The sequence below is a fragment of the Balaenoptera borealis genome (assembly GCF_965194805.1).
Source record: "Balaenoptera borealis genome assembly, chromosome: 8".
Classification (NCBI taxonomy): domain Eukaryota; kingdom Metazoa; phylum Chordata; class Mammalia; order Artiodactyla; family Balaenopteridae; genus Balaenoptera; species Balaenoptera borealis.
The window spans coordinates 26,403,598-26,427,400 of record NC_138865.1 but is presented as its reverse complement, the minus strand read 5'-3'; the positions used below and the strand labels follow the sequence as shown (position 1 = coordinate 26,427,400).

The 23,803-nt window shown below is 37.4% G+C and overlaps 2 protein-coding genes across 8 annotated transcripts in view; one reads left to right on the top strand and one right to left on the bottom strand.

Moving 5' to 3' along the window:
- LOC309632967 (uncharacterized protein) overlaps positions 1-15,984 on the top strand; it is a 112,396-nt gene extending 96,412 nt beyond the window's left edge. For 6 of the 7 annotated variants that reach the window (XR_014247217.1, XR_014247218.1, XR_014247219.1 and 3 more), the window contains one exon: positions 15,351-15,984. The gene's annotated coding sequence lies outside the window, so the exon portion shown is untranslated. Of the gene's footprint in view, positions 1-13,321; positions 15,111-15,350 lie in introns of those variants that run through there. The other variant, XR_014247223.1, reaches the window with a different exon arrangement.
- Positions 15,985-19,581: 3,597 nt separating this feature from the next.
- Positions 19,582-23,803, bottom strand: part of LOC309632965 (F-box/WD repeat-containing protein 12-like) — a 13,448-nt gene continuing 9,226 nt past the window's right edge. The window contains 1 exon segment of the mRNA XM_082401092.1: positions 19,582-23,620. The gene's annotated coding sequence lies outside the window, so the exon portion shown is untranslated.

Sequence of the window (23,803 nt, the reverse complement as noted above, 5' to 3'; positions counted from 1 at the left end):
GGAGAATGAAAACTAGTGATCTATATCAGAGTCCTGTGAATTGTTGACATTACTCCACCTGCAATTTCCTGAAACCCTAAGCCTGGGAAATATCCTTTCAGCTTAGTTCCTTAATGTCAGGGCTTCAGAAATGTGGCATCCACCAACTCTTGTGATTATTTCAAGTATGAAAAAAGAATTTAATAAATTATATGCTGGAATTCAAAGCTCTGCATTTGTGGGGAAATCTAATTTCTTAAAGGATGACTTGAAGAAATACTTTGATATTGAGCAATTTTTAAACCTGTTAACGTGAAAAGAATGTTTGTTTGGTAAAACAGCATCATCCTGATCGCAGGTGGCCTTGGCCTGTAGCGGCTTGAAGCAGGATTTCGGTTTCCAGGCAGAGACTGAGGTCGGGCAATGGCAGTGAGAGCGCTGAATCCTAGCCACCACACTGCCAGGGACCAGTGGCCAGTGACAAGTCCCTGGCCCGTCAGCTGTGTGGAAATGAATTTCCACATAGAGACGGAAAGTAGTGAAACAAGTAAAGTGTTTATTAGGAGGAAAAGAGTACAGTACATGTGGATGGACACACAGGTGGGCTCAGAGAGAGAGTCGCACCCTCGTGGTAGTTTGTATCACTTTTATGGGGCATTTCTTCTGGGTTTCCTTAGACCAATCATCTTGCTTTGCCTGGTTCTGAGTCTGTATTTGGTTTATCTCAGGGTCCTCCCATGTGTGCGTGCGCATCTCTTAGCCAAGTTGGATTCTGGTGAAGAGGCCTATAGGTAGTTGACATCACTTACTATGGGGTGGCCCCCCCTCCCTTTTTGACCTCCATGGAGCCTTTCTGTGCATGTATAGTCGAGAAGGTCTCCTTGACTTCAAGAATGAGGAACATGTGGTCTTTTATCTCTTATCTGAGCAGGGCCCAACCTCCTCCATCATCCTGCTTTTATGGGGTTCCTACTATTATGGAGTTCCTGTCCACAGGGGGAGAAACTGTTCAGCCTGGGACCCATCTACCTCCTGCCTCAATCCCTGAGACAACTTGAAGCCTCAAAACCAACACCATCATTTTATTTTTACTTTAAAATGAAGTAAAATATTAATAATGGCTTAGAGTTGTATAACACAAAATGAGAATAAAAACAAATTTAGGTCACTTCTGAAAGTTGAAAGCCAACCTCTCTGTCTCTATACACACACACACTTTGTATATAAATATAAAATGTGACAAAATTTTTCATAATAGAAGAAAAATTGGTGAGAATACATCTGTTAGAGGATTATCAATATTGAGTATTTCCATAAGAATCTAATCAAACCAAGGCTTCTTTGACACAGAATTAATTTTTTGTTCTGGTAGGAAAGAAATCACTAGGATTAGAAAGCAAATATGATGTCCCATAAATTATTAATAGTTCATGAGTAAATAAATATATGTAATAAATTTCATGAAGACACCATTAACAATACCATACAATCAGCCTAGTAAGGTGTTCGTCATAAAGTTCCTTGCAAAAACATTGTTAAAGTTTATTAGCCATTACAGTCAAACAACCACAGTGTGTGAACTTCGGCATTTCTGAAAATACCCACAGGGTACCCATATCCTCAGTAATTAACCTCAGTGCAGGTTATGTCCTAATTGGGGGTGGCTTCCAGCATGAACTGAGAGCAGAGGCTCACCCCATGGAGCCAGCTTGGGGCTTGCCAGCTTGGCATCTGTAAACCCAGCACACCTCCATCAGCCCCGAAATGGCTGCCGGCTTCCCTTGTGCTCTCTGGTCAGGGAGACTAAAAACCTTGAGATGCAATGGACTTCAGAGCTCCTCTAGCTCAGCACCTTGTTCAGGAAACTAAAAACAGGCCAAGATATTTTGGCAATTCGAAATCCACCTCTTCCAATTTCCCCTTGAGGATAGCCATCGTAATTTCAAAAAGTGGCGAATATGATCATTTATTTATGGTATTATATAGCTGAAGAGGAACCTGTCCTTTTGTTTCTTCTGCAGTAGTGGACTCTCACTTTTCCAACTCCATCCTGAAATCACATCTGTGAAACCCTTCAGAGAAGAATTTGTAAAATGTTAGCCAACAGAAAAGGTATTATAGTAATTCACTTCTCACTGTAGTAATACTTCCAATCTGAAATCAGTTCTAAGAGGTCTCACAGGAGAACCATTAAACTGCTACCAGTCAGTTGTTCATTGGGCATTTCTATGAAGTCGAATTTCTAGGAATTGGAGATGCGGTGAAATGAACTATGGTACTACAGCTATCATTATCTCATGACCGTTATAAATAAAATCAACTTAAATGTGCCTTTACTAGTGTGAAACGTAGAAAAGTTGGCATTTTAAACGAAAGTATGTAACTTTCTGACAACAGTCATATCTGACTAAACAAAGTGCTCTATTTCCAGACCATACCAAATGCAAGGTTTACATCTTATTGCTGGAGTAGAAGGAATGAGCATCTGTATTATCATCTCTCATTCTTATGGGAGAAGGCAGGTCTCTAGTCGACCTTTTCTCCTCCCCCCCATCTCAGGATCAAAAATTAAGTTTCCCTGTAGTTGTCAATGCTGGCGAGAGTCATTTCAGTAAAATATAACCTTATTTTATTAAATGTTGAAAAAAGTAGCCCTGTGAAGAGAGCCAGAATCCATTCCACAAAATTTCTGCTTCTTCTGGTCTACTCATGAATTTCTTCCCTTGCCCAAGTAAGTCAAGAAATTCTTATGAAATTGCCCTGACACTAACAGAAGGAAAACTGGAAAATTCACAAATATGTGCACACTAACAACACACTCTTAAACAACGAATGGGCCAAAGAAAAGATTGCAAGAGAAGTTAGAAAATACCTTAAGACAAATGAAAACAAAAACATAAACATGCTATACCAAAACTTAATGGGATGCAGTGAGATAAGTTCAGAGGGAAATTTATAGCTTTAAATGCCTACATTAAAAAATATCTCAAATCAGTCACCTAACTTTGCACCGTAAAGCACTAGAAAAAGAAGAGCAAACTAAACACAAAACTAGTACAAGGAAGGAAATAATAAATATTAGAGTGGAGATAAATAGAGAATAGAAAAACAAGAGGGAAAATAAATGAACCAAATTTATTTTAAAAGAGCAACAAAATTGACAAACCTTTAGCTAGAGTGACCAAAAAAGAGAAAAACTCAAATTACTAAAATCAGAAATGAAAGTGAGGAAATTACTACGGACCTTAGTACTAACAATAGCACTGAATTGTACTCTTAAAAATGGTTAACATGATGAATTTCATTTCATGTAAATTTTACCTTAGTAAAAAAGCCTGTATTTGCGTGGATTCATACCTGGACTCTCTGTTCTGTTCCATTGATCTACGTGTCTATCATCTCACCATTACCACACTGTCTTAATAACTGTGACTTTACAGTAAGTCTTAAAGTCAAATTTTTTTCTTTTCAAATTTATTTTGGCTACTCTAATTCCCATGACTTTCTATAAAGAGTTTAAAGTTAACTTGTCAATATATACAGTGAGTGATGCTGGGATTTTTATTGGAATTGTGTTAATCTATAGATCATTTTTTAAAGAATTGACATTTTAACTATATTGAGTCTTTCAATCCATGAGCATGATATATCTCTCCATTTATTTAGATTTTTTAGACATCCTTTGATTTCTTTCATTAGCTTTTTTTAGTTTTAAGTGTACAGCTCCTGCACATTTGTTAGATTTATATCAAAGTATTTCCTTTTTTAAAAAGAAGCTATTGTAAATGGTATTTAAAAAACAGATTTGGTTTCCTATTTTTCATTAATATTATATAAATTACATTTTAATTTTTGTGCATTGACCTTTTATTATGCAACTTTGCTACATTCACTTATTCATTCCAGTAGCTTTTAAAATAGATTCTGGAGATTTCTACTTTAACAATCATGTCATCCTTTCCAATCTCTAAGCTTTTTTCCCCTTGCTTTATCACACTGGCTTGTCAACCAACCTATGGTGTTGAATAGGAGTGGTAAAAATATATAATCTTTGCTTTGTTCTTGATCCTGGGGTAAAACATTAAATCTTTCACTACTAACTATGATGTTAGCTATACAATTTTTTTGTAGATGCTTTCTATTCCTAATTTACTAGAGTTTTAATGTTGAATGGATGTTGAATTTTTCAAGTTCTTTTTCTGTATCAATTGATATAATCATGTGGTTTTACTTATTTTAGTCCAGGGGTCAGCATACTGTGACTCACAGGCCAAATCCTGCCCATTGACTGTTTCTTTAGAGGCCACAAGCCAAAAAATGATTTTTTCACATGTTTAAAGTGTTGTAAAAAGAAGAAGAATATGCTATAAAAACTGTATGTCACCCACAAAGCCTAAACTATTTACTATCTGGTTCTTTACTGAAAAACAATTGCCAAATCATCCTTTAGTTGATTAATATAGTGGATTGCATCAATGATCTCTGTCTAACTAGCTTTGCATCACAAGAAAACCCCCACTTGGTTGTGATGTATTATGCCTTTTACAAATTTCTGGATTTAATCTGCTATAATTTTATTAGAAAATTTTATGTCTATTTTCATAAGGGATATTGATTTGTAACTTTCTTACAAGGCCTTTTAAGGCTAATACTAGCCTCAGAAATGAGTTAGGAATCTCTCCTTTTCTATTTTTTAATTTGAAAATATTTTCTTAAGAAGCTCTATTTATTTTATATTCATAGGAAAATTGAGGAGACAGTATAAAAGTTACCCCCTGCCCCAACACACACACAGCTTCCCCCACTACCAATGTCTCATACCAGAGAGTACATTTGCAGGTTATTTGATAATCAACCTACATTGACACATCATTATCACCAAAAGTTCATCAAGGTTCACCCTGTGGGTTTTGACAAATGCATAATGACATGTATCACCATTATAGTATCATACAGAACAGGTACACTGCCCTAGAAATCCTGTGTGCTCCACAAATTTATTTATTCCTCCCTCCTTCTGAACCCCTGGAAACCACTGTTCTTTTTTACTGTCTGCATAATTTTACCTTATCTAGAATTTCATATATTGGAACCATACAGTGTGTAGCCATTTCAGATTGTCTTCTTTCACTTAGTAATAGGCATTTAAGTTTCTTCTATGTCTTTTCATGGCTTGAAATCTCATTTCTTTTTAGTGCTGAATAATATTCCATTGCCTGGATGTTTCACAGTTTATTTATTTATTCACTTAATGAAGGACAACTTGGTTGCTTTTAAGTTTTTGCAATTATGAATAAAGATGCTATAAACATCCACGTGCAGGTTCATAACTTTTCAATTCCTTTGGGTAAATGCCAAGTAGTGCAATTGCTGGATCATATGGTAGGAGTATGTTTAGTTTTGTAAGAAAGTGCTTAACTGTCTTCCAAAGTGGTGGTACCATTTTGCATTCCCACTAGCAATGAATGAGAGTTCCTCTTGCTCCACATCCTTGTCAGCATTTGCTGTTGTCAGTGTTACAGATTTTGGCCATTCTGATAGGTGTGTAGTGGTATCTTACTATTGTTTTAATTTGCAATTTCCTAATGACATATAATGTTGAGCATTTTTTGTATGCTATTTTGTCATCTGTTTATCTTCCTCAATGATGTATCTGTTCAGGTTTTTTGCCCATGTTTAAATCAGGATGTTCATTTTCTTATTATTTAATTTTAAGAGTTCTTTGTATATTGTGAATTACAGTCCTTCATTGGATAAATCTTTTGCAAATATTTTCTCGCAGTCTGTGGCTGTTTTCTTATTCTCTTGACAGTGTCTTTCACAGAGCAGAAGGTTTTTCTTTTTTTTAATTTTTATGAGTCCACCTTATCAATTATTTCTTTCACAGACCATACCTTTGGTGTTGTATCTAAAAAGTTATCACCATACCAAAAGCCATCTAGAATTTTTCTGTGTTAACTCCTAGGAGTTTTATAATTTTGCATTTTATATTAAGGTCTATCATCCATTTTCAATTAATTTTTTTGAAAGGTCTGTCTGTAGATTCTTATGTTTTTTAATATGTGGCTGTCTAGTTGTTCCAGCACCATTTGTTGAAGAGAGTGTCTTTTCTCCATTTTACCGTTGTATTTCATCAAGATCAGTGATATTTTCACAGAAATATAGTGATATTTATGTGAGTCTCTTTCTGGGCTCTTTATTCTGTTCCAATGGTCTATTTAACTGTTCTATCACCAACACCACACTTGGTTACTATAGCTTTATTGTAAGTCTTGAAGTCAGGCAGTGTCAGTCCTTCTGCTTTGTTCTTCTCCTTCAATACTGGCTATTCTGGGTCTTTTGCCACTCCAGATATACTTTAGAATCACTTAGTTGACATCCACAAAATAACATGCTGGCATTTTAATAGGGATTGCGTTGAATCTATAAATCAAGTTATGAAGAACCAACATCTTGACAAAATTGAGTTTTCCCATCCATGAACATGAAATATCTCTATACTTATTTAGTTCTTTTTTAAATTTGTTTCATCAGAATTTTGTAGTTTTCCTCATATAGATCTTGTACGTATTTTGTTAGATTTACACCTAAGTATTTGTGTTAATGTAAACGGCAATATGTTTTTAATTTAAAATTCTACTTGTTTATTGCTGGGATAAGGAAAGTGTTAACCTTTTGTACATTAACCTTACATCTTCCAAATTTGCTGTAATAACTTATTAGTTCCAGAAATTTTGTTGTTAATTCTTTTGTTTTCTATATAGACAATCATGTCATCCATGAACAAAGATAGTTTTATTTCTTCTTTTACACTCTGTATAACTTTTATTTCCCTTTTTTGGTATTATTGAGTTATCTAGAACTTCTGGTATGATGTTGAAAAGGAGTGGTGAGAGAGGACATCTGCCTTGTTCCTGCTTTTAGTGGAAAAACTTAGTTTCTCATCATTAAGTATAATGTTAGCTATCGATTTTGTATAGATGGTCTTTATCAATTTGAGAGAGTTCCCCTCTATTCCTAGCTTGCTAAGAGTTTTTATCAAGAATGAGTATTGGATTTTGTCAAATACTTTTTCTGTATCTATTGATATGATCATGTGATTTTTCTTCTTTAGACTGTTGATGTGATAGAGTATATTAATGGATTTCCAAATGATAAACCAACCTTGCATACCTGGGATAAATCTCACATGGTCATGGTGTATAATTCTTTTCATACATTTTTGGTTTTGATTTGCTAATGTTTTGTTGAGGATTTTTGCATTTGTGTTCATGAGAGATATTGGTCTGTAGTTTTCTTTTAAAGACTATCTGGTTTTGGTTTTAGGGTAATGCTGGCCTCATATAATGAGTTAGGAGGTTTCCCCTCTGTGTCTATCTTCTGGAAGAGATTGTATAAAATTGGCATAATTTCTTCCTTAAATGTTTGAATTCACCAGTGAACCTATCTGAGCCTGCTGCTTTCTGTTTTGGAAGGTTATTAATTGTTGATTCAATTTATTTAATAGATACAGGCCTATTCAGCATCTCTTTCTTCTTGTGTGAGTTTTGGCAGATGTATCTTTCAAGGAATTACTCCATTTAATCTCGGTTATCAAATTTGTGGCCATAGTGTTGTTCATAGTATTCCTTGATTATCCTTCTACTATCCATGGGATCTGTAGTAATGTCCCTCCTTTATTTTGGATGTTACTAATTTGTATTTTCTCTCTTTTTTCTTAGTTAGCCTGGCTAGAGGCTCATCAGCTCTATTGATCTTTTCAAAGAACTAGTTTTTTTTTAATTGAAGTATAATTGACCTACAACACTATGTTAGTTCCAGGTGTACAACATAGTGATTCAATATTTCTATACATTAGAAAATGTTACTATGATAAATCTAGTTACAGTACATTACTATACAAAGATATTACAATATTACTGATTATATTCCACATGCTGTATATTTCATCCTCACAACTCATTTATATTGCAGCTGGAAGTTTACACCTCTTAATCTCCTTCACCTATTTTACTCAACCCCCCACCCCCTACCTTATGGCAACCACTATTTCTTCTCTGTATCTAAGAGACTGTTTCTATTTTGTTCATTTGTTCATTTGCTTTGTTTTTTACATTCCACATATAAGTTAAAATCATACATCATTTTTCTTTCTCTGCCTGACTTATTTCACTTAGCATAATAACCTCTAGGTCAATCCATGTTGTCACATCGAAATCACAAAAGATCTCATTCTTTTTTACGGCTGAGTAATATTCCACTGTGTATAATATACCACATCTTTATCCATTTATCTATTGATGGACACTTAGGTTGTTTCCATATCTTGCCTCTCGTAAGTAGTGCTGCAATAAACATAGGGATGCATATATTTTTTTTAATTAATGTTTTTGTTTTCTTTGGAAAAATACCCAAAGTGGAATTGCTGGATCATATAGTAGTTCTATTTTTAACTTTTTGAGGAACCTCCATATTGTTTTCCATAGTGGCTACACCAATTTGTACCACCAACAGTGCACAAGGGTTCCCTTTTCTCTACATCCTTACCAACACTTGTTATTTCTTGTCTTTTTGTAATAGCCATTCTGACAGGTGTGAGGTGATATCTCATTGTGGTTTTGATTTGCATTCCCCTGATATTTAGTAATGCTGAACATCTTTTCATGTGTCTGTTGGCCATATGTATGTCTTTGGAAAAATGTCTATTTAGGTCCTCAGCAAATTTTTCAATTGGTATTGGGTTATATGAGTTCTTTTGGGTTATATGAGTTCTTTGTATATTTTGGGTATTAACCCCTTATTGGATATCATTTGCAAATACCTTCTCCTATTCAGCATGCTGTTTTTTCATTTTGTTAAAAGTTTCCTTTGCTATACAAAAGCTTTTTGGTTTGATGTAGTCCCATTTGTTTATTTTTGCTTTTGTTTCCCTTGCCTGAAGACACATATCCAAAAAAATATTGCTAAGACCAATGTCAAAGAGTGTACTGACTATGTTTTTCTAGATGTTTTATGTTTTTAGGTCTTACGTTTGAGGCTTTAATCCATTTTGAGTTTTTTGGTGTTTTTTTTTTTTATGGTGTGAGAAAGTAGTCCAGTTTGATTCTTTTTCGTGGAGCTGTCCAGTTTATCCAACACCAATTAGTGAAGACACTATCTTTTCCCCATTGTATATTTTTGCCTACTTTGGCATAGAGGAATTGCCCATATAAGTGTGGGTTTAATTCTGGGCTCTCTATTCTGTTCTAACGATTTATGTATCTATTTTTGTGCCAGTACCATACTGTTTTGATGACTGTAGCTTTGTAGTATAGTTTAAGATCAGGGAGCATGATACCTCCAGCTTTGTTCTTCTTTGTCAAGATTGTTTTGATTATTCTGTGTCTTCTGTGTTTTCATACACATTTTAGAATAATGTATTGCAGTTCTGTGAAAAATGCTGTTGGTATTTTGAAAGGGATTGCACTGAATCTGCAGATTGCCTTGGGTAGTATGGTCATTTTTACCAATATTAATTCTTCCAATTCATGAACACAGTGTATCTTTCCACACAAAAGACCCAAATAGTCAAAACAACCTTGATAAGAAAACAAAGTTGGAGGTATCACGGTCCCGGATTTCAAACTATATGAAAAAGCTATCGTCATCAAAATAGTATGGTAAAGATGGATCTTTTCAATAAGTGGTGCTGGGTCAATTGAATATCCATATGAAAAAATAAGTGTGACCTGACACTTACCTCATACCATACATAAAAATCAATTCCATATGGATTGCATACCTAAATGTGAAGAAAAAACAATTAGGCTTCTAGAAGAAAATCTATGAGAACCATTTCATGACACACATCCAAAAGCTGAAATCTAAAACATGGAAAAAGCAAGTGTTGGTATGAATGTGGAACAACAGTAAACCTCATACACTCTTACTGGGAGCATAAATTGGTCCAACCACTTTGGAATACTGCTTGGCAGAGTCTACTAAAGCCAAACACATGCATATCCTATGACCCAGCAATTCTGCTCCTAGGTATATATCTATCAGAAATATGCACATTTATTTACCAAAAGACATGTACTAGAATATTCATAGCACTAATCATAATAGTCCCAAGCTGGAAACTAAATACCTGTTAAAACTGTTGTGGATAAATGAGTTGAGACACAATAAAGTACTATGCAGCAATGAGAATCAATTACCTATAACTACATGTAGTATGGATGAATCTGACAAATAGAATACAAAGGAAAATAAAACTACAGTTGACCCTTGAACAACATGGGAGTTAAGCCATGTATAACTTATAGTCAACTCTCCATATCCCTGGTTCCTCTGCATCTGCAGATTCAACCAACCACCGACTGTGTAGTACTATACTATTTACTATTGAAAAATACCCACATATAAGTGAACCCACAGTTCAAAGCAGTGTTGTTCAAGCGTCAACTATATAATATACCACATAACATACTATATGATTTCACGCATGCAAAGTACCAAAAAAAGCAACATTAATCTATGTTCTCAGATGTCAGGATAGTGGTTACTCAGAGAAGTTTGAGACTACAAGGAAGCTGAGAGGGCTTTGGGGGTTCTGGCATTGTTCTCTTTCTCGATTAGAATGCTGATATCATGAGTATGACCAGATAGTGATATTTCTTTGGGCTTTATGCATGCAATATTGCACTTTTCTGTATGTACACTATTTGTCAATAGAAAGTTTTAAAAATGTTTTCACATCATGGATGTGTCATAATGTATTCAAACATTTCTGTACTTATTGGTCATTCCATTTGTTTCAGCTTTTTTCTTCTACAAATAATGTAAAATAAACATCTCCATACATATTTTATACATATTGGTCCCTTTTTTTTTTAAACATCTTTATTGGAGTATAATTGCTTTACAGTGGTGTGTTAGTTTCTGCTTTATAACAAAGTGAATCAGTTATACATATACATATGTCCCCATATCTCTTCCCTCTTGCATCTCCCTCCCTCCTACCCTCCCTATCCCACCCCTCTAGGTGGTCACAAAGCACCGAGCTGATCTCCCTGTGCTATGCGGCTGCTTCCCACTAGCTATCTATTTTACGTTTGGTAGTGTATATATGTCCATGCCACTCTCTCACTTTGTCCCAGCTTACCCTTCCCCCTCCCCATATCCTCAAGTCCATTCTCTAGTAGGTCTGTGTCTTTATTCCCTTTTAAAGAAATAAATTCTTCGCATATTAAGTGGTTTAAGTCTCCACACTAATATACAATATATGTGACATTTCTTCCAGAAAAGCTGTAAAAACTCAGATTTTCATTTTCACTAGCAATGTTTATATTTTTCCTCTTATATGCTCATTAGAATTTTTTCATGTCTTTTTTCAGTGTGTATATTGAGTTCTTATCCTCATTTATAATAGATTAAGTCATTTTGCTTTCCTATATGTTGCAAATACTTTTCCTAATATAGGTACTCTACATTGAATTTGTTTATAGTAGACTTCTGATAAAATTTATGGTGATTTAAAATATGTCCACAAATACTCTGATACCATTCCCTTGAAGAGATGGAGTTTAATTCCTCTATCTTCATCATGGACTGGACTTTAATGACTTCCTTTTAATGAATAGAATGTGGCAAATTGACAATGTTTGACTTCTGATACTAGGTTATGAAAGGCATTGCTCTCTTCTCTTTCTCTCTTGAATCATTCACTCTGGAGGAAGTCAGCTGTCATGTGGTAAGGACACTCAAGCAGCCCTGTGAAGTGGCCCACATGGTAAAGAGCTGAGGCCCCCAACCAACAGACATGTGTGTGAACTTTCATGGAAGTGGATCCTCCGGCCCCAGTCAAGCCATATGACTACAGCCCTGGCCAATGGCTTGACCCCAAGGCCACCCGGCTAAGATACTCACAAAGGCCTGGCCTTCAGAAAATGTGTGAGATAATAAGTATTTGCCTACTTAAACTGTTGAATTTTGTGGTAAATCTTTTTACAACATATAAGTAATATATAATTTAAAAATTTTTATTGTTAAACACAATGTATGTGCAAAAGCAAACAAAACATAGATGTACAATTTAACAAAGTATTATAAAGCAAACACTAATGTAATTACTACCCAGCTTAAGAAATTAAAAATTGCAGGTCCCCAAAAAGAATATGAGTGTCCTTTCATGATCAAAACCCTCTTGCTCCAGTTTATGTGCAATCACGATCTTGATTGTCATAGTGATCATTTCTCTGCTTTGCTTTATGATTTTGTCTCCTATGTTTACATCTCTAAACAATACAAGTTAGTTTTGCTTATTTCTGAGTTGCATATAAATGGAATCTATGGAATCACAGATTTACTTTTTTATGCCTTCTTCTGTTCAACCTTTTGTAAGATTCATCAATGTTGTTGTATGGAGCTCTAGTTTGTTTACTTGCATTTCTGTAGAATATTTCCATTGTATGACTCTACTGCAGCATATTTATCCATTTTACTATTTATGAATACTTGGGTTGTTTCTAATTTGGGACTACTATGCTTGCTTTTATGAACAATCTTGTTCATACTGTCATGGTTCATGTGCGCATGAGCTTCTCAAAGTTATATATTCCTAGGGGTGGTGATAGGAATATCACCACTTTACCATTTAATAACAACTTGTTTTCCAAAGGGACGGATTAATATGCACTGCCTCCAGTGCTGAATGAGTCCTTGTTGTGACATATCCTCAACAACACTCATAACTCTAAAGGTTTTTAATGTTTGCCAGTCTGAGGGGATAGAGTGGTATCTCACCATAGTTTAATATGCACTTCCTTTAATAATAATGATTTTAAGTAAATTTTCATATCTTTTTGGCCATTTTTATTTTCTCTATTATGAAGCACCATCTATTTTCTATACATTGCCTGCCTTCCTATTGAATCAGAGATTTAAAATTATATGTTTAAATTAAAAAAAATATATATGTATATACATTTTAATCCTTTATTGTTTATAACTTTAGAAAATATTCTCTGACACTCATTACTTTATCTTTCAATTTTTAAATAGTGTTTTAATGTACAGAACTTTTACATTTTAATGTAGTTAAATTATAAATCTATTCCTTATGGGTAGTTATTTTCTGACTGCTTTAACCAATTTTATACCACAAAGTATATATATTTTTATATATAAAAAATATATATATTATATAATATATTTATATATATATAATTATAATATAAATGTATTTATTTTATATTTATTATATAAATAACATAATTATGATATATTATATATTTATAAATATATCTAACTCTAATATATTATATATATAATACATACATATATAATTATATTACTCGAGATATATCATGTTCTTGGACTGGAAGAATCAACATTGTGAAAATGACTCTACTACCCAAAGCAATCTACAGAGTCAATGCAATCCTTATCAAACTACCACTGGCATTTTTCACAGAACTAGAACAAAAAAATCTCACAATTTGTATGGAGACTCGAAAGACACTGAATAGCCAAAGCAATCTTGGGAAAGAAAAACGGAGCTGGAGGAATCAGGCTCTAGGACTTCAGACTATACTACAAAGCTACAGTAATCAAGACAGTATGGTACTGGCACAAAAACAGAAATATAGATCAATGGAACAGGATAGACAGCCCAGAGATAAACCCAGGCACATATGGTCACCTTATCTTTGATAAAGGAGGCAAGCATATACAGTGGAGAAAAGACAGCCTCTTCAATAAGTGGTGCTGGGAAAACTGGACAGCTACATGTAAAAGCATGAAATTAGAATGCTCCCTAACACCATACATGAAAATAAACTGAAAATGGATTAAAGACCTAAATGGAAGGCCAGATACTATGAAACTCTTAGAGGAAAACATAGGCAGAACACTCCATGACATAAATCACAGCAAGATCCTTTTTGACCCACCTCCTAGAGAAATGGAAATAGAAACAAAAATAAACAAATGGGACCTAATGAAAATTAAAAGCTTTTGCACAGCAAAGGAAACCATAAACAAGACCAAAAGACAACCCTCAGAATGGGAGAAAATATTTGCAAATGAAGCAACTGACAAAGGATTGATTAATCTCCAAAATTTACAAGCAGCTCATGCAGCTCAATATCAAAAAAACAAACAACCCAATCCAAGAATGGTCAGAAGACCTAAATAGACATTTCTCCAAAGAAGATACACAGATTGCCAACAAACACATGAAAGAATGCTCAACATCATTAATTATTAGAGAAATGCAAATCAAAATGACAATGAGATATCATCTCACACCGGTTACAATGGCCATCATCAAAAAACCTACAAACAATAAATGCTGGAGAGGGTGTGGAGAAAAGGGAACCCTCTTGCACTGTTGGTGGGAATGTAAATTGATATAGCCACTATGGAGAACAGTATGGAGGTTCCTTAAAAAACTAAAAATAGAACTACCATATGACCCAGCAATCCCACTATTGGGCAGGTACCCTGAGAAAACCATAATTCAAAAAGAGTCATGTACCACAATGTTCATTGCAGCTTTATTTACAATAGCCAGGACATGGAAGCAACCTAAGTGTCCATCGACAGATGAATGGATAAAGAAGATGTGGCACATATATACAATGGAATATTACTCAGCCATAAAAAGAAACAAAACTGAGTTATTTGTAGTGAGGTGGATGGAGCTAGAGTCTGTCATACAGAGTGAAGTAAGTCAGAAAGAGAAAAACAAATACCATATGGTAACACATATATATGGAATCTAAGAAAAAAAAAAAAAAAGGTTCTGAAGAACCTAGGGGCAGGACAGGAATAAAGACGCAGATGTAGAGAATGGACTTGAGGACATGGGGAGGGGGAAGGGTAAGCTGGGACGAAGTGAGAGAGTGGCATGGACATATATACACTACCAAACGTAAAATAGATAGCTAGTGGGAAGCAGCTGGATTACACGGGGAGATCAGCTCGGTGCTTTGTGACCACCTAGAGCGGTGGGATGGGGAGGGTGGGAGGGAGATGCAAGAGAGAGGGGAAATGGGGATATATGTATACATATAGCTGATTCACTTTGTTATACAGCAGAAACTAACACCTTGTAATTATGCTCCAATAAAGATGTTTATAAAAAAAAGAAATTAGATTTACTCTAAGTGCTCAAAACACACACACACACACACACACAAATAATTAATATGTAAATTTAGCAAGGCAGTTGAATACGGGTCAATATACAAAAATCGAATGCATTTCTATTTATATTTATACACAAATGATTTCTATGTATGCTACATATAGTATGCACAGAAATTTTTTTGTAAATACAAAACTATACATTCCCCTATGTATTACTGTTGCGTTGCACCCTACAGGCCTGCAAGCCCTGCACTTGCCCAGCCTCGAGACCGAAGAAAGAGCCTGAAGTGAGCGACACAGACATCAGTGGTTTAATGGATGGAGGAGCTTACATGTCCTGGAGCAACACTCCACGGTGTGCGGCAGACAGCGGGCAGGACATGGTAGTAGTCTTTGCTCCCAGGGCTCGGGGAGGTCACCGGTTATAGGGGGAATTGACATCAGGTTGGCTCATCGGTTACCAGGGAAACAAGCAGAGGGGCACGTCCCTCACCGTCCCTTTGATAAGCTATCACCGTGGAGGTGCTCTGATCTAAAGATTAGAACAATCACCAGCTGGGGCCGGGGGCAAGTATGTATTAGGAGGGAAGGTTGGTGATGTGAGTAGTGTGTAGATGAAGGAGGACTGGTCGGGCAGGGGTTGTACAGCGAGCAAGAGAAGAGCCATCTTGGGTGGCTTGATCATACAATTATTTATGTATTTCTATATATGCTGTATACTAGCAATGAAAATATTGGAAAATCAAATTTTAAAATAACATTTAAATCGTATAAAAATACTTATGAATAATTTTAACAAAATATGTGCAAGCCCTGTTCACTTAAACCTACAAAACTTTGTTGAGAGAAATAAATGAAGGCCTATATAAATGGGGTCATATATGCCATGTTCATGGCTTAGAAGACTAAACATTAAGATGTCAGTTATCCCCAAATCAATCTATAGATTCAAAGTAATCAAAATCCCAGTAAGCAGTTTTGTAGAAATTTCCAAGCTGACTTGACAAATTTTATGGAAATGGATATATTTTCCAAAAAAGAAAATGCTGGAGGTCACGACTTAACTGTAATCTGCGGGAAACAAGACCCTGTGTTACTGTCATAAGGACAGACAAACAGATCAGTGGAGACTGACCCACATGTTCAACATATAACACATATAACACATACAGTCATTTGATATTTTGACAAACGAAGGTGATGATATAATTTGATGAAGAAAGGATGGTCTTTCCTACAAATTCTGGATACCCATTTGTAAATAAAAATGAACCCTGACGCTGACCATGCACACAAATATAATTTAACTTGAAATGAGCCACAGACCTATATGTAGATCATCTTCCCAATAACCCGTGAGACAAAGTCACACAAAGCTAAGCCAAGGCGTCAAGGTGCTGGGTTCTCATTGGGGCCCCATTCAGGTTGTTGGCAGTCCAGGACATTGTGGCTACAGAACTAAGGTTTCCCTGCCTGCTGGCTGGTGGCAGAGACTATTCTTGTCCTCAGGCCCACCGACAGCCTGGCAGCCAGCACGTGAGGCCCCCGCACCCGTGAGTCTCTGACTTCCTCTTCTGTGACCAGTCAGAGAAAACTCTCTGCCTTTGAAGCACTCATGGAATTAAAGTGGGCCCGCCCAGATCATCTCTCTTTAGCCAGGTAACAGAAATTTCTCGTGATGCTTGCAACTTTAACCATTTCTCCTTGAAATTCCACACATTTTTGTTCCATATATATTTTAGGCCATACTTTAAAGTGCATTCAAAATTAGCCTCGCTGTATCCTTCTGGGAGGCTGATCAAATTATTATTTTGAAATGACCCCTAAGATCTAGTAAACACTTTTATCTTCCGGTCTTCTCGTCTAACATTACCAGCTGTGTGAGCTTGCTTCTGGTTAGCATCTCCAACGCCTGTCATTTTCCCATCCTTTTAATTCCATCCTCCTTAAGTGTTCTGTTTTAGATGAGTCTTGTATTAATTTCCTAGGGCTGAAGTAACAAAACAGGGTGGCTTAAAAAAACAAAAATTTACTCCCTCACAGTTCTGGAGGCTAGAGGCCCAAAGTCAAGGTACCAGCAGGGCTCTGCTTCCTCTGAAGGTTCTAGGGCTTTCCTTGGCGTGTAACAGCACACTCCAATGTCTGCGGCATCTGCACATGGCTTCTCTGTGTGTGTCTCTGTGCCCTCTCCTCTTCTTAGCAAGATACCGTTAGATTAAGGGCCCAGACTAAATCCAGGATGATTTCATCTTGAGATCCTTAACTAAATACATCGCAGAATAGGAAGGGTGGCAGGGAGGTGCAAGAGGGAGGAGATATGGGGGTATATGTGTATGTATAGCTGATTCACTTTGTTATAAAGCAGAAACTAACACACCATTGTAAAGCAATTATACTCCAATAAAGATGTTAAATAAATAAATAAATAAATAAATAAATACATCGCAGCAGCACCGTTTCCAAAGAAGGTCACATTCTGAGGCTCTGGGTACACCTGAATTTTGGGGGGATACCCTTTTCCGTACCCCACTGGTGCATGTGTAAAGTCAGCAGTCTCCAAATCTGAGCAAAATTTTGTGTAGGGGGTTGATCCTGCCCCATCCTCCGACAGGGCAACCTCAAGAAAATCAGTGCTTCTGATACAAAACCTACCGACCTCAGCCCCGCACAACACACCATCAAAGTGAAAGCTGCAGGCTACATCTGGGCCCTAGCAGTGACAGAGGTGATCACAGGTTCAGGTTCAGATCACAGGTGACTCTCTGTTCCCAGGTACGTATTATGCCTTGGGACGTGGAGGTAGCATCCTGCAGGCTCCGCACAGCCACTGGAGCCTCCTTGCTAAGACAGAAATGACATCTTCAGGATGAAGGCAGGCCTGGCCATCTGGTGCAGGAGGAAGTAGCTTCCTGTTGTCCTCAGACCCTTGCCACAGGCAATGACACTAGAGCAGGCCACCCTCTGAGTAGACAAGAAAGGGAATTCTCTCGTGGTGTAGACAGCACTGCCACTGTCCCATGCCACACGGCCCACCAGAGCACTGCTGCTGCCTGTACCTTAACGGGTGTCCCGATAAAGGACAGACACAACAGTCCACACAAATGGTTGACCTTCAGGCTGTCATCTCAGTCACCTTAGCCCTTGATGCCCCAGCAAACAACCAGCATGTTTACACTCTTTGGCCATTGCCAGTGGCATGGCCATGTGGCCAGCCAACACAGAAACTAAATTCTCATCCAAGCTTTCCCGTTTGGGAGGAAGACCTCAGGACCTCTTGCCCCCCAAACACCCCAAATATAAATGATAGTCACACATGTCTGCACATAGCAGGCACTCCTATCCCCTTTGGAGACCCAGACATTACCAACAGTGACCAAGACTCTCATTTCACTTTAAAAACACACAACACCAAGCTCTTGAGCAAGTCATTCAAGAGAACTTCCCTTCATCTGCCAATTTAGAACGCAGGCCTCACAGAGGACCATATGGCCTACTTATACAAGTTCAGGTTCGGGGAAATGAAACATGCACCTGTCAGTCATCAAACATCAGAAATGCATCATAAAAACTTACTCCATTTTTGATGTTTGACAGCCGATAGCCTTTAAGGACCACCCCCGTCTCTTACCCCAGGGCAAGCTGATAAGAAAGGGGCACCTGCAGAGAATTCACACCAGTAAACCCTGGCCCAGGGTAAGAACCCCACCTCCCAAACCACAGGGAAAGCCAGAGTCAGTAACTCCCCCCTGCTTCCTCAGGCCATTTCCAGAGCGGCCTCCTGGGAGCCCACCCTGCTCTCCCAGCAAAGTCTCATTATGTGAAAAATGGACCTTTTCACTCCCACTCGCTGCATGTGTGGCATCATCAGTCTTGATAATGAGAACTAAAATGTTGCCTGCCATATCAGTAAACAAAGGATGTTGCAGCCATCAAGCCATCATATTACAGCCACCGGAGGGTGAGCCCTAAGGGAACCCAGGATGTAGACAAACGGGCTGCTCACTGCCAAACCCTCAGCCACTGCCACACCCCCTGGTTCTGCCAGTGTACCCTGAGGAAACTCAGGATAAGAATACACAGGATACTGGCCCCAGATATTTAAGGTGCATATCAAAGGAATGATTTCAGTGAGCCCAGGCTCTTGCATCTTCCCCAACATAGAAAAGTGCTAAATTCCATAACTTGAGAAATCTGGTTTTCTTTTATTAACAGTAATCTTTTGATGTTCTGACTACCTGGTCTTTTGTTGAGAATCTCCTATATATCCTGGCTCCCCACCCTTGCCTCTTTGGAACAGTTTCTGCAATGTCATCTGAGATGCCATGTCCCGGGCCTGAAGTCCTCAGAAAGTCCACCCAATAAAACATAACTCTCAACTTTTAGGTTGTGCATTTTTTTTTTTTTCAGTCAACAATAACCAAGCCACATTTTGGGTCAGGTTGATCCTGCCCCCTATGGTGCAACCACAAAACACATTCATCTTCCTCTTATGATTTAGAAGCTATATGCTGTATACTATTCTTCTAGGAGTTAGACGAGAGATTACTATTTGCAGCCTGCCTTATAAAGTATACTGCTAATTGGTACATTTAATCTTCTCCGACAATTCAAGGAGCTTAGACCTTTTAGTTCCTCATAAACCTCCCCTAGCCTAAATGCTAAAGTCATGCATTTTATTTCTACATATAGTTTAAAGTCCACAAGGCATTGTTGTTGCTGTTTTATACAGTCAATATTTAGATTTCCTCATATTTACCACTGTTGCTGCTCATCGATCTTTCCTGCTTCTCTGACATTTCGTCTGTGATCATTTTCCCTCTGCCTGAAGAAGTCTCATTAGTATTACACCGAAGGTCATTTTACTTCCTCTCGCTGTTATTAAATACATTTTTCTTAGTCTTCAGTTATCTCAGTTCACTCTGATGGGTCTATATGCAGATTTATTTTTATTTACCCTGCTTGGGGTTTGCGGGGCCTTCTTGATTCCATGGAGTACTGTCCTTAGTCTATTTTGGAAAAATATCTACCATCATCTCTTCAAATGTTTCCTATGCGTCCCTGCCTCACCTACTCCTAGGATATAAAATAAACAAATACTAAAATTTTTTCATGGATCCTTTATGGCCTCGCCATTCAAAGTGTGGTCTATGACCTGATAGCATCAATATTCTCAAGAAGCTTCTAAAAACTCAGCATCTCAGGCATCCCCAGGGATCCACTGAATCAGAATCTTCATTTAAACAAGATCCACAGGTGAGTCACATCCCATTCAAGTCTGAGAAGCACTGGTCTCCATCTCTCAGCCTCTCTTCCACATTTACCACTCCTCGTCTCCCCATTCCATTGTAGATAATTACTTTTATCTTCCAGTTCACTAATTCTTTCATACTCTTAACTTCTTAATTGATGTATATAATACACATAGAAAATTGCACAAGACATAAACATAAGAGCTCAGTACATTTTTACAAAGTAAATATTCATGTCACCACCAAAGTTAAGAACACTGCCAGTGGCCCACAAGCTCCCCCCACCCACCCCAGACTTTTGTGGGATTCAACTGTCCACTCTGCTATTAAATTCATCCGCTGAGTCCTAACGTTTGTTATTCAGTTTTGCTACTCCAGAATTTCTTTCTACTTGGTTCTTTTCCAAATCTGTATGTCATTTTTCACGGCTTTAAGTTCTCTGTTGAAATTTATCTCCTTGAGCAGGGCAACCACAGGTGTGCTAGTGTTTGTGTCTATTAACTACAATATCCAAATCCCCTGGGGCTCTACTGACATTGTCAGCTGTTTATCCTGCAGGTTCTAGTTCATGTTATCTTTTTTTCTTTTTTATGGAGTATAGTTGACTTACAACATTGTGTTAGTTTCAGCTGTACAGCAAAGTGATTCAGTTATACATATACATATATTCATTCTTTTTTACATTCTTTTCTCATACAGGTTATCATAGAATATTGGGTAGAGTTCCCTGTGCTATACAGTAGGTTCTTGTTATCTATCTTATATATAGTAGTGTGTGTATTCGTCCCAAGCTCCTGACTTATCCCTCCCCACCACGTTTCCCCTTAGGTAACCATAAGTTTGTTTTTGATATCTATTAAGTCTGCTTCTGTTTTATTTATAAATGAGTTCATTTGTATCTTTTTTAAAAAAAAATTAGATTCCACATATGAGTGATATCATATGATATTTGTCTTTGTCTGACTTACTTGACTTAGTATGATAATCTTTAGGTCCATCCATTTTGCTGCAAATGGCATTATTTCATTCTTTTTTATGGCTGAGTAATATTCCATTGCATATATGTACCACATCTTCTTTATCCATTCCTCTGTTGATGGCCATTTAGGTTATTTCCATGTCCTGGCCATTGTAAATAGTGCTGCAATGAACACTGGGGTGTATGTATCCTTTTGGATTATGGTTTTCTCCAGATATATGCCCAGGAGTGGGATTGGTGGATCATATGGTAGCTCTATTTTAAGTTTTTAAGGAACCTCCATATTGTTCTCCATAGTGGTTGTACCAATTTACATTCCCACCAACAGTGTAGGAGGGTTCCCTTTTCTCCACACCCTCTCTAGCACTTACTGTTTGTAGACTTTTTGATGATGGCCATTCTGACAGGTGCAAGGTGATACCTCATTGTAGTTTTGATTTGCATTTCTCTGATAATTAGTGATGCTGAGCATCTTTTCATATGCTTTTTGGCTATCTGTATATCTTCTTTGGAGAACTGTCTGTTTAGATCTTCTGCCCATTTTTTGATTGGGTTGTTTGTTTTTTTGACATAGAGCTCCATGAGCTGTTTGTATATTTTGGAGATTAACCCCTTGTCAGTTGCATTATTTGCAAATATTTTCTCCCATTCTATGGGTATCTTTTTGTTTTGCTGATGGTTTCCTTTGCTGTGCAGAAGCTTTTAAGCTTAATTAGGTCACGTTTGTTTATTTTTGTTTTTATTTTCATTACTCTAGGAGGTGGATCAAAAACGATGTTGCTTTGATCTATGTCAAAGAATGTTCTGCCTATGTTTTTCTCTAAGAGTTTTATAGTGTCTGGACTTACATTTAGGTCTTTGATCCATTTCCAGTTTATTTTTGTGTATGGTGTTAGAGAATGTTCTAATTTCATTCTTTTACATGTAGCTGTCCAGTTTTCCCAGCACCACTCATCAAAGAGACTGTTTTTTCTCCATTGTATATTCTTTCCTCCCTTGCCATAGATTAATTGACCATAGGAGCGTGAGTTTATTTCTGGGCTTTCTATCCTATTCCATTGATATATATTTCTGTTTTTGTGCCAGTACCATACTGTTTTGATTACTGTAGCTTTGTAGTATAGTCTGCAGTCAGGGAGTCTGATTCCTCCAGCTCCATTTTTCTTTCTCAAGATTGCTTTGGCTATTCGGGGTCTTTTGTGTTTCCATGTAATTTAAAAAAAAAAAATTTGCTCTAGTTCTGTGAAAAATGCCAATGGTAGTTTGATAGGGATTGCACTGAATCTGTAGATTGCCTTGGGTAGTTCATATCATCTTACCTCATGTGCCTACTTATCTCTAAGTGAGTGCTGAACACTGTATTTGAAAAGAGAGGCCTTGGGAGTTGTTAACCTTCTCCAGAAAGGATTTTCATTTACTCCCAGCCAGTAACTGGGCAGCTGCAGCCAGTTCAGGGACTGTTTACTTTCAGACCACCCTCACTCTTAGGCTGAAACTTGATAACCCACCCAACGTAAGAGGATTCACAGGGCTCCATTCCTTGGTGGCCCTGCAGTCCAACTTTTGTCTACTTGGCTATTAAGCTCTGCTCAGCCCCTTAGCTTTGTAGTAAACATCTCCAGGGCAAAAGCAGCCCCATTGTTAGGCTCAGCACTTTGATTTCTGCCATCTTCTGAATCTTGGCCTAGAAACCGTTTGCTCTTTTTAGCTCTCTGACTTGATATATATTCTAATTTTTCTAATTGTCCTTCACTGACAAGTATGTGTGAATCATGTGCTCTACCATTCCCAGGAGAGAAACTTAGTGGCTTCCTCTTCATCTACACAATATATTCTCAAATTGCTCTGGAGATGTTAATTACACTTATTCCAAAGTCTTCTTTAAACAACTAGAGTTGTTTATGTGAAATCTGTTTCATCAGGTTTTACTTTTTTTGTTTACGAGCTTAGTTCTTTTACAGAGTTAGTTCTGTTTACATATGAAACTGTTCCTGGATGTCTGCTCATCTTGATATTTGGGATGCCAGTTTGCCCACACTTGCAAAGACCTCCTTCCCTCCAGGAGGAGGATACTGCCCCCAGGTGAGAGCTACTTCCTCAATCTGCCAGCTAACACCCACTTTTGCCATTTCTCTCTGGCCAAATGCTCCCTCCCAATGCCCAAGAATCACCTCTAAAACAAATGTCCTGGCAGCAGAAGGCCTTCATCATCTGAGGCAAATGCTTGCATTCTGTCGAACATGCCTCAGTTTTCCTTTGAGTTGGGCCCTCGTGGAGACTTGAAAAGGGGGAAAGAAGGGTGAGAATGCAGTAGTGAGAAGGAACTGCAAGGGGAAGAAAGACTATGAGTAGGACCAGGAGACACGAAAGCAGGGGCCCGTGGACAAGAAAACACAGGCAGCCCACAGGGCTGGACCTCACTCTGAAAGGGTGAGAGGCTGCAGAGATGGGGCCAAGGAAC